General features: G+C 41.8%; 1 long non-coding RNA gene across 5 annotated transcripts; it reads right to left on the bottom strand.

Annotated features, from left to right (window-relative positions):
- Window positions 1-9,959: 9,959 nt before the first annotated feature.
- LOC139186976 (uncharacterized) lies at window positions 9,960-15,529 on the bottom strand. 5 transcript variants are annotated; one of them, XR_011570682.1, is made up of 3 exons: window positions 14,982-15,512; window positions 10,782-11,792; window positions 9,960-10,434 (listed from the first exon to the last, which is right to left on the bottom strand). It is a non-coding gene; the product is annotated as an uncharacterized lncRNA (long non-coding RNA). The 5 variants fall into 5 exon arrangements; XR_011570680.1 differs by lacking the exon at window positions 9,960-10,434 and adding an exon at window positions 12,786-14,885 and having other exon boundaries at window positions 10,622-11,792; window positions 14,982-15,529; XR_011570678.1 differs by lacking the exon at window positions 9,960-10,434 and having other exon boundaries at window positions 10,622-11,792; window positions 14,982-15,529.
- Between the last annotated feature and the right edge of the window lie 1,403 nt (window positions 15,530-16,932).

The following is a 16,932-nucleotide window of genomic DNA, read 5'->3' as shown; positions in this document are numbered from 1 at the left end:
GGTTCATGACATTGTACAGGAGGCAGGGATCAAAACCATCTCCAAGAGAAAGGAATGAAAAAAGGCAAAATGGTTGCCTGAGGAGGACTTGCAAATAGCTGAGAAAAGAAGAAAAGTGAAAGGCAAAGGAGAAAAGGAAAGATATACCCATCTGATGGCAGAGTTCAAAAGAATAGCAAGGAGAGATAAGAAAGGCAGTGCCGAAGAACATTCAAATTACTGCAAATGCAAGGTGAATGCTTAGTCACTCAGCCATGTCCAACTCTTTGTGACCCCATGGACTGTAGCCCACCAGGCTCCTCTTTCCATGGGGATTCCTCAGGCAAGAATACTAGAGTGGATTGCCATGCCCTCCTTCAGGGGATCTTCCCAACCCAGGGATTGAACCCAGGTCTCCTGCATTGCAGGCAGACTTTTTATCATCTGAGCCAAAAGGGAAGCCCAATAATACTGAAGTGGGTAGTCTGTCCCTCCTTCAGGGAATCTTCTTGGCCCAGGAATTGAATCAGGGTTTCCTGCATTGCAGGTGGATTCTTTACCAGCTAAGCTACCAAGGAGGTCCTAACTACTGCACAATTGCACTCATTTCACACCCTAGCAAAGTAAAGCTCAAAATTCTCCAAACCAGGCTTCAACAGTGCATGAACCAAGAATTTCTGGATGTTCAAGTTGGATTTAGAAAAGGCAGAGGAACCAGAGATCAAATTGCCAACATCCACTGGATCAAAGAAAATGCAAGAGAATTCCAGAAAAACTTCTGCTTCATTGACTACACTAAAGCCTTTGACTGTGTGGATCACAATAAACTATGGAAAATTCTTTAAGAGTTGGGAATACCAGACAATCTCACCTGCCTGCTGAGAAACCTGTATGCAGGCCAAGAAACAACAGTTAGAACCAGACATGGAACAATGGACAGGTTCCAAATCAAGAAAGGAATACATCAAGGCTGTATATTGTCACCCTGCTTGTTTAACTTATATGCAGAGTACATCATGCAAAATGCAGGACTGGATGAAACACAAGCTGGAATCAAGATTGCCAGGAGAAATATCAATAACCTCAGAAATGCAGATGACACCACTCTTAAGGTATAAAACAAAGAGGAATCAAGAGTCTCTTGATGAAGGTGAAAGAGGAGAGTGAAAAAGCTGGCTTAAAACTCAGCATTCAAAAAGCTAAGATCACGGCATCTGGTCCCATCACTTCATGGCAAATAGATGGAGAAACAGTGGAAACAGTGACAGACTTTATTTTCTTGGGCTTCAAAATCACTGTAGATGGTGACTTCAGCCATGAAACTAGAAGATGCTTGCTCCTTGGAAGAAAAGCTATGACCAACCTAGACAGCGTATTAAAAAGCAGAGACATTACTTTGCCAACAAAGATCCATATATTGCTATAGTCAAAGCTGTGGTTTTTCCAGTAGTCATGTATGGATGTGAGAGTTTGACCATAAAGAAGGCTGAGGACCAAAGAATTGATGCTTTTGAACTGAGTGTTGGAGAAGACTCTTGAGAATTCCTTGGACTGCAGGGAGATCCAACTAGTCCATCCTAAAGGAAATCAGTCCTGAATATTCATTGGAAGGACTAATGCTGAAGCTGAAACTCCAAAACTTTGGCCACATGATGCAAAGAACTGACAATGGAAAAGACCCTGATGCTGGGAAAGATTGAAGGAAGGAGGAGAAGGGGAAGAAAGAGGATGAGATGGTTGAATAGCATCACTGACTCGAAGGACATGACTTTGAGAAAGCTCCAGGAGATGGTGATGGACAGGGAGGCCTGGCTTGCTGCAGTCCATGAGGTCTCAAAGAGTCGGACACAACTAAGCATCTGAAGTGATTTATAAAGGAAAAATACCTATTTTTAGTGAAGAATGTGGCTATTAAATAGCATATCTGGGATCTGTCATAAAATAATTCAGAAACGAGAAAGGAAAAATATAATAACTATAACAGTGTAACTGACCATTGTTTACTTTGTATTTTGATGGTTCATTTTACTTCTTCCTACTTCTGTGTATTATAGAAAATTTTTCTTGAAAGTGTTTTGTAAAACTACACAAACAACAGCAAATGACTTCTTTAACCTCTTTTCCTTTCAAGGTTTATTCTCATCTCTCTTTTCTCTTGATATTTTTAGAAATAGCTGTTTGACTAACCACCTCCACTTCCTTATTTACCTACCGCAGTTTGATTTTAAACCCACACAATCTCCTTGAAGCTGCTCTATCAAAAGATTGTTTGTATCTGTCATCTGCTAATTCATTCTCCACTGCACTGCGGAATAGGGAAGACCCAGCTTCACCGCAGAGGGAAGGAGACAGGATGTGCAGTGCGGGGACAGGGGAGTGCTACTCCAAAAACTGTTACAGGATTTCCTAACCTATGGTGATCTGTTCATAAACATAAGGTCACCGGGCAGATGTCATAGTAATCCTTCTGAAGAAGTAACTGTCGACTCTGCAAACCACAGGAGCCTTGACTGAGCAGAGGATAAATTCCTTCTCTGCTTGCCAAGTGATCTTCAGCAGAAGAATAAGGGTGTGCTTAGATGTCGTCATCTGCCTCCTGGGGATGGTTTGAGGATTCTTGTCATGGGAACAAAACATGCCCTTAAATAAAGAACAAATCCTTGCAGAGACGTCCCAGGCTGGGCTCCAGTGGCTCTCTCCAGGGCCCCCGTCTGCTGTGGTCCACATGGCCGCTGGGCCTTTGCCTCCCCTGCCATCTCTGCCCACCTTCCGCTCAACTGCCTTTGCCCCAAATCCTCTATCTCCCCAGAGCTTCTGAGCTCAGCACAATCAGCCTGATCATAATCTCCAACATTCCAGTTCTGATTTTTGCCAAGATGTGGGTGTTATCTTCAACTCTCTTCTTTCCTGACTGTTTTGTACAGTTTGACCATGTTGCCCAATTAGTTCTTGTGAAAACTCTTATCTGTCATGAAAATCATCTCTCTTGGTCATCCTTCATTTCTCATTCCTTCTTGCATGAGCTTTTTTTCTGCTTCTCAAACTATTGCTTCTCCAATATCTGTCCTTGCCCACTGCTCTTTTCAATCAGTATGTCTTTCTGGGTGATTCACATGGTTTATGTAATTCCCAATTTAAATGGATTGGAAAAAGATGACCAGGCATGCCCTTCAACGTTCACTAGTTCAAATACCTACTAGCACTTTTTCACAGCTGTAATATACAAGCTAGAAAGGACACATTATTGCCCTCTCACTTTGCCAGAGTTATCATAATTGCTTCCTCTTCTCATAATTTGTGGGCTTTTCTGGTAGCTCAACTGATAAAGAATCTGCCTGCAGAGCAGGAGACCTGGGCTTGATCCCTGGGTTGGGAAGATGCCCTGGAGAAGGAAATGACAACCCACTCCAGTATTCTTGCCTGAAGAATCCCCTTGGATAGAGGAGCCTGGTGGGCTACAGTCCATGGGGTCGCAGAGTCATCCACAACAGAGCGACTAAATATGCACGCATGCTCACAAGTTATAAAGCAAGCTAAGTATTATAAGATATGCTGTGATGTCCCATCATCATTTTCCTCCTGATTTTGTGATCTATGAAAGGAACCTACGTGTGCGTGTGCTCAGTCACTCAGATGTGTCTGACTCTGTGTGACTCCATGGCCTATAGCTCACCAGGCTCCTCTGTCAGTGGGATTTCCCAGGCAAGAATCCTGGAGTGAGTGGCCATTTCCTCCTCTGGGTAATCTTACTGACCCAGGGATTGAACTTGTGTCTCCTGAGTCTCCTGCGCTGGCAGGCAGATTCTTTGCCACGGCACCACCGGGGAAGCCTAAATTGCTTCCTAAAGTCCAATCTGTTCTAATAGCCTGCAGATCTGTAACTCTATGAGTAGATGGATTAAGAGCACACAGCATCTAAAACAATAGATTTTCCCCTAATCCAGAAGGATATGAATTCTAAATACCTATTCTGAAACAGTGAAAGTGAAAGTGAAGTCGCTCAGTCATGTCCGACTCTTTGCGACCCTGTGGACTGTAGCCCACCAGGCTCCTCTGTCCATGGGATTCTCTAGGCAAGAATACTGGAGTGGGTTGCCATTTCCTTCTCCAGGGGATCTTCCTGACCCAGGGATCGAACCCAGGTCTCCTGCATTGCAAGCAGACACTTTAACCGCTGAGCCACCAGGAAAGCCCCATTCTGAAACAGTAGCCTTGCACAAAAGCACTACTTAGCTATCACATAATTATTTTCCAATTTCCAGAAAGCAGCATAGTTTCAGGTTAAAAAAGAAAATTAAAAATATGCTGGCTGTATTGGAATACTCTTTTACCTTTTAATCAATGCACCCCAGGGTCACACTTTATATTCCAAATGGGTTTTTTTTGGCCACATCTTCTGGCTTGTGGGATTGTTTCCAACCAGGGATCAGACCAGGGCTCTCAGTATGAAAGTTCAGAGTCCTAACCAGTGCAGTATGAGGGAGTTTCCTCCAATGATTTTTGAGTCTAGTTGGTCGCCTTAGAGAGAAGTGATTTATATTTGTGCAGGATTCTGCAAAGTTCTTTTCCAGTGGCATTGAAACATCTTCAACCCAGAGGGAAATAAATCAGTAGACCACTATGGAAACGTTTTCACCTGCAGAGTTTAAAACTGTTTCCTTCTTAGTTAGTAAGGTATTCCCTGAAAAGCCCCAAAGAACTCCAACTGCAGCATTTAGGAAGTCTTTATTATTTTTGCTTGAGTATATTTAGCACACAACTTCTGGGAAAGTAGCCAGGTTAGGAGTTGCCATAACTAACAACATATTTCCTTTAAATGTGAAAGTGGAAGTGATACAAGATTATTACTTGTGAGGCTCCAGACAGACAGTGGATACCGCTGCATAATAAAGTTGTCCCGTGAAATTTTCAGTTTCCTGACACGATCTTGTGAGGCAGCAGCTGACTGTTTTGTTCATGAATTAAATAAAGTTTTAGAACTACAAGCTGTTCTACTTCAAAGTGTGCTGCTTTGTACTAATTACCCCATTCACTCTTGGTAAACAGGACAGCAGCTATAAAACGCGTCAGTCACGTATTGGCTCTTACATGAGTTTTCTCATCAGGTTAATGTTTTAAAGTCATCAGTGGCAAATTTTCTCTCAATTAAAGAGAAAACCTTAGTGATCTGCAGACACCTTAGGAAAACTGGAAATCTACAGAACTGCAGGCAGTGATTGGTTCAGTGGCTTCAAGAATTCCTAAGCTTTCTACTATGTTAAGTTCCTGGGGAAACTGAGTTTAAATTACAAAAATGCAAAGACATTTCTTTGAATTAGAGCAATGGAAAAAATGTAAAATGCTACTCTCTGAATTCAACTTTTAAGTACATGGTCTAGTAAAATGGTCTATCTTCTGGATCTCTACCTTGCAGGGGAAATATCAGCATCAGAGGTTAAGCTTGCAAAGACTGCCTGATAGGGAATAAATACCAATAGAGAAGTAACTGTGCTATGTGTCTATTAGGATTGTTAACTTATTAGTGTTTTGCTTGAAAAAGTTCCCTAGCTTTTGAACGATCTTCTCTAATCCTACTCTTTTATAAGTTTTGTTATTTTTTAGTGTGTTATTTTGCAGAAAGTGAACATGCATTGTAATAGGTACACTTAAATCCATTCCATTTTATACACAGAAGAAATCTAAATCTATGAGAGATTAAAACCAAGTCACAACCAATTCAAAGACAGAGTTAAAATTAGGGTTTATGATTAGTAATTCTTGTAAAGCTGTTTTAAATGGTACTTGTTCATCTATACATTACCACTGGAGATGCGTCAATTCAGTCAGTTCAGTTGCTTAGTCATGTCCGACTCTTCGAGACCCCACAGACTGCAGCACACCAGGTCTCCCTGTCCATCACCAACTCCCAGAGCTTGCTCAAACTCATGTCCATTGAGTCAGTGATGTCATCCAACCATCTCATCCTCTTCATCCCCTTCTCCTTCTACCTTTAATCTTTTCCAGCATCAGGGTCTTTTCAAATGAGTCAGCTCTTCTCATTAGGTGGCCAAAGTATTGGAGTTTCAGCTTCAACATCAGTCCTTCCAATGAATATTCAGGACTAATTTCCATCATGATTGACTGGTTGGATCTCCTTGCAGTTCAAGGGACTCTCAAGAGTCTTCTCCAACACCACAGTTCAAAAGCATCAATTTCTTGGTGCTCAGTTTTCTTTATAGTCCGACTCTTACATTCATACATGACTACTGGAGAAACAATAGCTTTGACTAGATGGACCTTTGTTGGTAAAGTAATGTATCTACTTTTTAATATGCTGTCTAGGTTGGTCATAGCTTTTCTTCCAAGGAGTAAGCGTCTTTTAATTTCATGGCTGCAGTCCATCTGCAGTGATTTTGGAGCCCAACAAAATAAAGTCTGACACTGTTTCCACTGTTTCCCCATCTATTTGCCATGAAGTAATGGGACTGGATGCCATGATCTTAGTTTTTTGACTGTTGAGTTTTAAGCCAACTTTTTCACTCTCCTCTTTCACTTTCATCAAGAGGCTCCTTTAGTTCTTCTTCACTTTCTGCCATAAGGGTGGTGTCATCTGCATATCTGAGGTTATTGATATATCTCCCAGAAATCTTGATTCCAGCTTGTGCTTCACCCAGCCCAGCGTTTCTCATGATGTACTCTGCATATAAGTTAAATAAGCCGGGTGACAATATACAGCCTTGATGTACTCCTTTTCCTATTTGGAACCAGCCTGTTGTTCCATGGAGATGCATGGCTGCCTGAATATTGAAACTCTTCCAATTTTTAAATTTTCATTTTATTTTTACATATTTATTTCCAAAGACACTGATATATCACTCAATGCTTTTTGGCTTTTTCAGATCACACATGTTACACATTTTAAGACATGGTTAAAATGAAATGTGTGTAATTGAAAAATACCACACAGCTTTAGGATTGTGCTTTTTCAAAAGATAAAGCTCAACATTCCAAAAACTTTCCTACTAAGTCGTAAAAGACAGAGACATAGCTTTGGCATCTGATGGTAAGCTGGCTGGCAGAGGGTGGTACCTTCATGATGGATGAGGATGTCAAGGGTGGAGGTGGAAGCCATTGTCCTGCAGGACAGAGTGACGCATGGCCAGGCCACAGATGGACGTGATACCAAACATCAGCCCTGGGGCCATCTTGTTGTGTGTCACCAAGGATCTTTGCTTATGACATTTCTCTATATTAATTATGCATTTGACCCAAGAAACATGTATCGTCCACCTACTGTATTCCAAGAACTGCGCTTAGCGTGAGGGGTGGGAGAGAGATGAAAGAGTCTTTGCTCTCAAGTCCACAGCCAAACACGGTCCAGAGTGATAATGAGTATCTGGCTCTACGGGAGCAGAGGAGACACTTCTAACTTGGACCATGGTCAGGAAAGGCTAAAAAAGGTGAGGATAATGCTTGAGTTTAGACTCCAGGAAAACTTGTAAATAAAAGGGAATAGGAGAGCTTCACACAGAGAGAATGGCATGTGTAAAGTCATCAAATAAAAACAGCGTGGGAGTCTGTGGAGAATGCAAGTGGGTGTGAGCGAAGCCTAGCCCGTGTGTGTGTGTGTGTGTGTGTGTGTGTGTGTGTGTGCGTGTGTGTGTGTGTGATATGTGGGCAGTGGGATAGTGGGGAGGGAATAAGAGGTTGGAGGTTGAAGTTGAAGTCAAACCAGGCAGGTAGAATGCAAGTCATAAAAGAGCCTGTTTATCAAGAGATCGAGCCCTGTACTTCCGGACAACCAGCTTATCCACCCAAAGCTGCCTGCAGTGTCTGCTTTCCCTTTACTAGACATTCAGCTGTATGAAGGTGGCGGGCATGAAGGTCTTACCCTTGACTGTATCTCTGGTGATAAGAAGAATAGCTAAAGCATGGGAGGAGTTTGACCATTACAGGTGGAATGGAGAAAGTATCTTTCTTCTCAAGCTTTCAGCTCCATCAGCTCCTCCCTCCCAGAAGATGGCTTTAACTTCTTACACAGGACCTCATCACAGTCAGACACTGTATTAATTTCCTAGGGTTGGCATCACAGAATATCACAAACTGAGTGGTTGAAATGGACAAAATTTTATTGCCTCATATTTCTGGAGGCTGGAAGTCCAAAATGAAGGTATCAGCAGAGTTGACTTATTCTCAGAACTGTGGGGAAGGATGTGTCCCATGTCTCCTTTCTAGCTTCCAGGGGTTTTGCTGGCCATCTTCAGTGCTCCTTAGCACGTAGGAGCATCGATCCAATCTCTGCCTTTACGGGGTGATCTCAGGTTGCGTGTGTGTGTGTTTACAATTCCCGGTTTTCCCAGGACATCTGTCATACTGGATTTGGTCCCATGGTAATAACCTTATTTTACCTGGATTACCTCTGTAATCTGTCTTACCTTCAAGTAAGATAATATTTTGAGGCAGTGGGGCTTAGGCCTTGAACACATGACTATTTTGTGGGTAGACGGGCATAATTCAATCCATAATATGTATAAACTTCAAGAGCTACCTTTGTCACTTTCTAATTTACAAAGAATAGAATTCACTGTTGCCATTTTTAAAAGAAGAACACTGAGGCTTAATGACTTATATGAACAGATCAAATTCCCACAGTAAGCAAGTAATAGAGTTTGAACATGGTCTTAACTAGCCATATTGAATCCAACCCAAAGAAACATTACAGGGAGGAATTACTTGTTCAGTGAGTGTGTGGATTCAATATGGAAACTGTTTGTTCATCGTTTCATTTATCTGGTATTTACTGAAGATCTATGATACATTAGGTACTGTGCCAGGAGCTTGGGGGAAAAGATTAGTAAGACACGAAGATTGACTTTAAAGCAATTTACCATTTGCAATTCCAGACTTAACTATTAGGATAGGTAAGCATTGATTAAACATAGGAGATGCTTTTCTAGACTGACTGACAGAGTCTCTAACTACCCTGGCTGAAACAATTTCTCTTAGACACCTCAATAAAACAATAAAGGAAAGAGATGCATTGGGCTAATAATAAATATAACTTGGGAAGATTGGCTTCAAATGTGTTTAAAGAGTTTTTAAAAATGGTGGACAGTTTAAAATCCTGTTCAGATGAAATAGCAGATTACTTACAAAATTACATGCATAAATGAGTCAGAATGCTTGCTAAGCCTCGTGTTTACTCATTTAGTGTGGGGGGATTTGAGGGTGATGAAAAGAAACAGAATTCGCCTTAAAAGGCAGTGTATTTTCTGGTTTGGCAACCATTTACTGAATGCCTACCATGTGTCAGACTGCTTCACAGGTGTTTTCCATTTTGTTTGTGTAACTGCAATTTACTCAGTCCCCATGATTCTCAGTTCCTCACCACACTGTTACAAAGATCACATGAAATATTGTGAGAAAGCACTTGGAATATGTAGCTTTTCAATAGATGTTGTGTGTGAATCATATACTCTTCACTATTGTTCTTACAATAAGATTGGAGGACTTTTATCAAATCTTAAGTACTTTAAAGCTGAAAGTTGTTCTATAACTTTATTAAAAGTACATATTATCAGAGAGACGCAAGCATCATTTTTGGCAGTAGAGCAAACATTAATATAATAAAGAAAATGATAGCAATGGTCTGAAAGTAAAACTAAAGTGTAGTCAGAATTATAATACTTTAGACGAATTATTTGTAAATGTATTTAAGAGAAGCTTTAAAAAGTGGCATTTAAAAAAAAATCTTTCCTCTACTATGTATTGCATTAAGATCAAAACTACTAATTTGTTTATTTTTCTTTTTTGTACGCAGCTTGTGGGATCTTAGTTTTCTGACTAAGGATTTAACCTGGGCCCTCAATATTGAAATTGCAGAGTCCTAACCACGGTACCACCAGAGGATTCCTGAGACCAGAGCTATTTAAATGAAGAAGTCAGTCACATTCTCTGTTTAGAGTAAGAAGGTTTAAATGTCTTATAAATAAAGCAATGAGTTCATGCTATAAGAAACAAAATTGATCAATTTAATCTCACAAATATGAAACAAATACACCAACATATTATGTGAATAAGTGTGGACCACTCTGTAGCTATTCTACACGGATGGAACTGTACCTTAATTTATTTTAGATTTATGCCCCCTTTGTTTCTGAAAGGATGTGAGGCAGTGAACAGAATTCAAATGGTTTAAAGTTGCAAAAGGCACCTGAAATGTACCACCAACAAATCAATAAACTCCATCAAAACCTAAACAGCCTGTGCTTTTCAGTTTCTGGGCCACGTTTGCGGTTTCTTAAGGGAAAATGGACTCAGCTTCCTCTTCTCCATTCTCACAGGCGTCTCATAGGGAAGTGGGCGCTGTCTGGGTCGTCGTTAATAAGCACACTAACTTGCATGGGCTGGGCTTCTAACCCGCTCACAGCAGCGATGTGTCAGTGAACCTGCACGGAGCCCTGTTGTTGCTGTGGACTTGATACAATGAGTGATAATATTTGTAAGACTTTAGATCTGGAATATATCTATTTTAAAAAGTAGATAAGGTATTAAGAATATCACTATATATGTAAAAAATAGCTCTAGAACCTTTTTTTTGACTAGAAAGAACTTTCTACCACAACTTGTATTATAGTAAATGACACTCCAAATGATGACTATCTCCTTTTGTAAAATTTATAAAATTTTAATTTAGAAAATTAAATGAATTTAAAAAAAACAGTTATTTCCTTTTAGGGAGCAGAATTATTTTACGGGAAACAAACAAATAAGCCAGAATCGTGCATTTTTCCTTCATCCCCTTGGTCATTTCTCCCACACACCTTTATTGAGCACGAACTATGCGCTGAGCAACAGAGCACCGGCGGAGGATGCAGGGATGTGTACAGCGTGGTCCCTGCCTCGGAGCGTCTTCGTCCAGGTGGGAAGTGAGGATGTCAACAGGCTTTACAACAGAACCAGGCTGGTGTCCTGGGAACAGAGGAGGGGCACTGCACAGCGAGCGAGGAGGCATCAGGACCCTGGGAGAGTGGATGATCTGAAGAGCAAGTTGAGGGCGTGGAGCCAGTTTTCACCCTGAAGGGACACCTCGGGGAGTCTTCCCAGTTCATGCAGCGCATTCAACACAACACTGCGGCAAAGAGGTAGGCGGGGGTCGGGTGTCACGTGTTCACCCGAGTCACACTGCAGAGACAGCCCCACCCCGAAGCCCGCGGGGAACCCCTGGAGAATGGCAACATGCTCCGCACTGAGCTTCAGAGACACTTCCCAGGCTGAGGGCGGTCGTGTGGGAAACGTGCTGGCTTGGGAGAGGCAGCAAGAGACCATCACAGAATATGTGGGGTGGAGGGAGAACAGAAACCTTCAGGAAGTAGGGATGAGAGTTTAAGACTGGCTGTTACTGAAGCAGAAACAAGTCCAAGAGGACTATGAACATAGATTCCATGGGAACTCACTGAGTATCATCAAGCAATAAAGTAGTTCTGTTCTGTCCCTTAGGCTACTGGAACTGAAGATGTGAGTCGTTCAGTCGTGTCTGACTCTTCCTGACCACATGGAGTGTAGACCATCAGGCTCCTCTGTCCATGGAATTCCCCAGGCAAGAGTGGAATTCCCCAGGCAAGAGTACTGAAGTGGCTAGACACTCACTTCTCCAAGGGATCTTCCAGACCCAAGGATCGAACCCAGGTCTCCCACATTGCAGGCAGACTCTTTACATCTGAGCCATTCTCCTTTGCTCACTTACCAAGCTCCCCTCTTACAACTAAGGTTCTGAAACAGGAAAGCTGCAACATCAAAACAGTACTTCTCTCTTTTTGAATTCCCAAAAAGCACTGAGAAATGCGAAAAAAAAAAAAAAGAAAAAGATGAGTCACTCACTATATCCTAAGAAATCTAGACAAATATTTGTGATTAAAAATAATAAAATTATTTAAAAAATAGTGTTAGGAAAGATAGAGACCTTGCAATTAACTTCAAAATAACTGAGTTTATTGCATATATATTTTTTCAGCTCTTAAATTTCTTATCAGAAATTGGGTGGAAAAATAAACCAAAATGTACAAAATACTGAAAATTATTGAAGCTAGATGGTGTCTATACTATTTTCTCTATGTGTTTGAAGTTTTTCCATAATATAAAGTTTTTTGAAAGCATTATGGAAATATTATATGTGATGAATATCCAAAACTGGAAAGTGCTATAACAATTGTATTAAATTGTATTAAATTACTTGGTCAATTTATTTGGCCTCTGAATTTGTGGGTCTATTGAATTCACACAGTAAGCTTATATTATATTGCTCTAACATCTAAGAAAATGGTCCCCCAATTCCTTCCCCTAGAAAATAATTTACAATAAGGATTCAAATTCAACAAAAGATAATGGTAAAATATTATCATTTTCTATCTGAATAATTTGAATGAAAAATAAATCTTCTGTGCATGGATAGGAATTAACTTCTTGAAGAACAACAATTTACATATATTTACATCCCAGCTTGTTTCAAATTACCTGATGTGGCCTATGACATATACCAGAGTGATTTCTTACCCTAGAAAATGGAATATATGTCTCAAAATAATTGAATCTTGGAGAATAATTTTCACAAATAATATATAATTGTATTTCATGTTTTGCTTACTAATGCTGTTTTCAAACTGGTGATAATTTATTACTATTACTTTTTAAATAAAAAAGTTTTATGAAAAAATTCAAAGTGGAAGTTGTCTTAATTAAAACTGAAGAGAAGACAGTGTGAATTAATTTTTCCTTCTTTGTCAAAAAACATTTTAAAACAAATTAAACAAGACTTAAGAATTATAGACCTGGTACTATAGACGACTCTCCAGTGCTAAGGTTTCATATGTAGTGGTAAATCGAGAAATGATAAGCCAGAATCTCCTTGAAGCCTAGAAGATTCAAGTAGTCTGCAATTATCCATTTTCCAAATTTGACTTCAAGAATAAAGGTCAACAGTGATGCAGTATTGAGACACTATATCGAATATCTAATATCTAATATCGAAGCCATATTAGAGGAAGAGTCCCCATCCAGGTTGCAAATCAATCAGGTCTGAAGAGACTGTGCTAGTATCTTGTCTGGACTTCACAGAACATTGTCTCATGGAAGTAATCTTTCTTATCACGGCTTGGATCCCAGAAGAGTCCACAGATTTCTTGAACATGTAATGGGTTTGCAATATGTACTGATAAGGCTGGCAGCTGATGAATGCTGAAAACACTGGTGAACTCGAGTTCTCTAACTCAGTGACATCCCTGTACCCCAGGAGTTTCCCACAGTGCCTTTCGCGCGGCCCCCTTTGCTCCTCTGGTCCTTATCTCACACTGCTCTCCCCTCCCACTCTGTGCTCCGGTCACACGGCTCTGCTTGAGATCCTTGAGTACGTCATCTTAGGATGCTGGCACGACCTGTTTTCTCACTTAGATGCTATTCTCTCTGATTTTCACCAAGGCTGGCTCCTTCTTGTCCTTCAACCACCCAGGAAAATGGCCCTGGATATAACTGCCTAGTAGACTAACCTTAACTGTTAGATCTTCTCTGATACCTGGTATAAATTAGCCACGTATACTGTTTTCCTGTTTTCATTCTTTGTCTAGCTCAAAAAAAATCTACCACCTGAAACTTTCCTGCTAATTTCTTTGTACATTACGTATGCGCTCTGCTACTATGTAAGCTCTATAAGAAAAACCTTGTTCATCATCACCTCCAGTAGCCTAGACTATTCACGGACAATAGCAGAGCCTCAGTGCCCGAGGGAGGGAACTCCATAAACAACTCTGTAGAACTACCGTATGTAGTAATCGAGACCCTAACTGCCACCAGACAATTTAGTCTGAGTCACATGTTAGGGAATCAGGAATGCATCTTCCGTTTCATCCCTGATGGTATCAAGGCATTAGAGTTGTCTTCCAGCACCCTGGGATGAGGGAAGCAGTGCTAGAGATGAGCCACTGAACACAGGCGTGGGGGTGGCTGGTGTGAGGATGAAGGATGGCCCTGAGACTGATGGAGGGGAGGCTGTGGAGATCTGTGGGGCAGAGCGTTCTCTCCTCATTTTGTCTCTGCCTTCCCTCCTTTCCCTCCCCTCCATGCTCACTAAACAAGATCAGGGCCAGGACAGAAGCCAGCCGACCGCACTGACTGAACAACAATAGACAAATATTTCTTCCTTTTCTCCCGTCTTTCCTTTCGTCTTCTGTTCTTTCTTCCTTCTTCCCTCTCTAATTTTTCTAGTTCCTCCCATTCCTCACCCTCTTCTCTTACAACATTCAGTCGGTACTGCTGGGAGTGAAGTTGGAAATGTGGCCAGTGATAAGCACTGTGCCAGCATGCAGTACATGCAAAAGGAACGCCTTCCAAGTAGGACAGAGTCTACAGCTTTGCCTAAGTCAAGACAGATTACTTCTCTGACTGGCTCTCGGCACTCACAGACTTGTCACTTGGCTACTTAAAGAATTTTGATTAGTGGGGTATGATGTTCTTCTGTGAAGCTAACACGATTTATTAGACTCTCAACTTTAAAATGAATAGGTTCAAATAGAAAACACTGTAAACTGTGTCATATTAAAACAGTAACTTATACTGAATAGATAATGACCACTTATATACCTAAATTCCTAAAGGTACTATTTTAGTTAGGTTAAGAAGTCTTTTTTTCTCTCAGGAGAGGTACTAGAATACCTTTCATGGATCCATAGATTCTGTTAAGGTCTTTTCTAACAGTTATGGACTTCCCCGGTGGCTCAGCCTGAAATGCAGGAGAACAAGGTTTGATCCCTAGGTGGGGAAGATCCCCTGGAGAAGGGCAACCCACTCAAGTATTCTTGCCTGGAGAATTCCATGGGCAGAGGAGCCTGACGGGCTACGGTTCACGGGGTCGCAAAGAGTCGGACACAACTGAGCAACTAACAACGAGAAGATGGACAGTTCAGTAATAGTGGTACAACCAGCTCTGCTCCAGTGTCAGAAATAACCCCCATGGACTCGGAGGCCGGACTTACTGACTCGTTTGGCCGCCTTCTTCAGTGTATCTGTTTCTTACTTCCCAGGACCGAGGAAGATGAGCAGTTGCTGCTTTAGTAGGTCTCTCTGTCTCCATGCTGGTGACAACGAACCTGACCGTCCCAGAGAGAAGCCTCCAGCCCGCTGAGCTGCTGCTTTGCCCTTGGATTCTTGCACAGTGACACCGCCGAGAGGCAGCTGGCTCACGGGGCTCAGCAAAGGAGGCGGGGACCCTTGAGTCTGCTGACTTTTCTGGAATGACAGGCAGCCTAAGAGCCAGAGGCCGGTAAACTCTTGAAAGCAAAGTTGCTTATAAACAGCGAAACAGAAAAATTCTGTAAAACAATTACCCTTCAACAAAAAATAAGTTAATTTTTTAAAAAACCAGAGCGAGAACATACTATAAAAAGCCACGTTTATTTTTTGATCTATAACTCAGATTTCAGCGTTTGAGTCTTCAGTAAAACTTCAGATATGGGAAGTTGGAACTCACTATAAGTTTTAGGTTTTTATCCACAACAATTATTTATAACTGCTGTAGAGTATGATTGGGTTTCACGTTATGCACCCCCCCCACCCCCCCCACCCCCCCCGCCCCCTGGTTCTCTGTGAATACAGTTCAACAGCAGCAACAACAAAGCCTGAAAAAAGTTGAGTAACTGAAGAGCTCACTCAGCAGCCTCGCTAGCATCTGTTCCTCTTATATCCGGTGTGGCCTCCTGCGGTCTGGGTGAGATTTGCCCCGCTACTAGGTCCGGAGGGGAGCTGCGATTGGTCCTGAACAGTCACGCATCCTGTCCTCTGGCCATGGTGATTGGCTAAGGCACTCAGACACCAGCCAATCAGGGCACTTTTCTCACCACAGGAATTGATTCTGCATGTGGCCAGGTTCTAACCAATTCAGTAAAACTGTTTGTTGAAAAGGAATTTGCTTGCTTTTCAGAGAGCCTTCCCAGGTGGCTCAGTGATAAAGAATCTGCCTGCCGATGTAGGAGCTGCAGGAGACTCAGGTTGGATTCCTGGGTTGGAAAGATCCCCTGGAGGAGGAAATGGCAACCAATTTCATGGACAGAGGAGCCTGGTGGTCTACAGTCCATGGGGTCGCACAGAGTCGAACAGGACTGAGCGCTCTCATGCAGAGAGAGTAACTCAGATCAGCGATGTTTTCTGAGACATTTTGGTGTACCAGTGTGACACCTGGAATTTATGAGCCTCCTTGAGAAGAAAAGCTGTAACCAACCTAAACAGATTGTTAAAAAGCAGAGACATTTACTTTGGTAGCAAAGGTCCGTCTAGTCAAAGCTATGGTTTTTCCAGTAGTCATGTATAGATGTGAGTTGGACCATAAAGAAGGCTGAGCTCCGAAGAATTGATGCTTTTGAACTGTGGTGTTGGAGAAGATTGTTGAGAGTCCCTTGGACTGCAAGGAGATCCAACCAGTCCATCCTAAAGGAAATCACTCCTGAATATTCATTGGAAGGACTGATGCTGAAGCTAAAACTCCAATATTTTGGCCACCTGATGAGAAGAATTGACTCCTTGGAAAAGACCCTGATGCTGGGAAAGATTGAAGACCAGAGGAGAAGAGGAGGACAGAGGATGAGATGGTTGGATGGCATCACTGACTCATGGACATGAGTTTGAGCAAGTTCTGGGAATTGATGATGAACAGGGAGGCCTGGCGTGCTGCAGTCCATGGGATCGCAAAGGGTCTGATACGACTGAGTGACTGAACTGAACTGAGGAGGCAGTCTAGTGGAGAGCACAGCTGAAGGAGAACAGGAAAATGGAATGGAAATGTTGAAGCCACTTGCACTGGGGACCCAGTGAATCAATCAACTTCTTGTTACTACTTAAGCCTGTTTGTGAAGGGGTGTCAGTGACTTACAACAAAAAAAGAAATTCTAAATGGCACACATATTAGCTGTGATTATAATACTTCTTACAATT

The sequence above is a fragment of the Bos indicus genome, chromosome 14 (genome assembly GCF_029378745.1).
Source record: "Bos indicus isolate NIAB-ARS_2022 breed Sahiwal x Tharparkar chromosome 14, NIAB-ARS_B.indTharparkar_mat_pri_1.0, whole genome shotgun sequence".
In the NCBI taxonomy this organism is placed as follows: Eukaryota; Metazoa; Chordata; class Mammalia; order Artiodactyla; family Bovidae; genus Bos; species Bos indicus.
The sequence above is the reverse complement of the archived record's forward strand: the minus strand, read 5'-3'. Positions and strand labels throughout refer to the sequence as shown.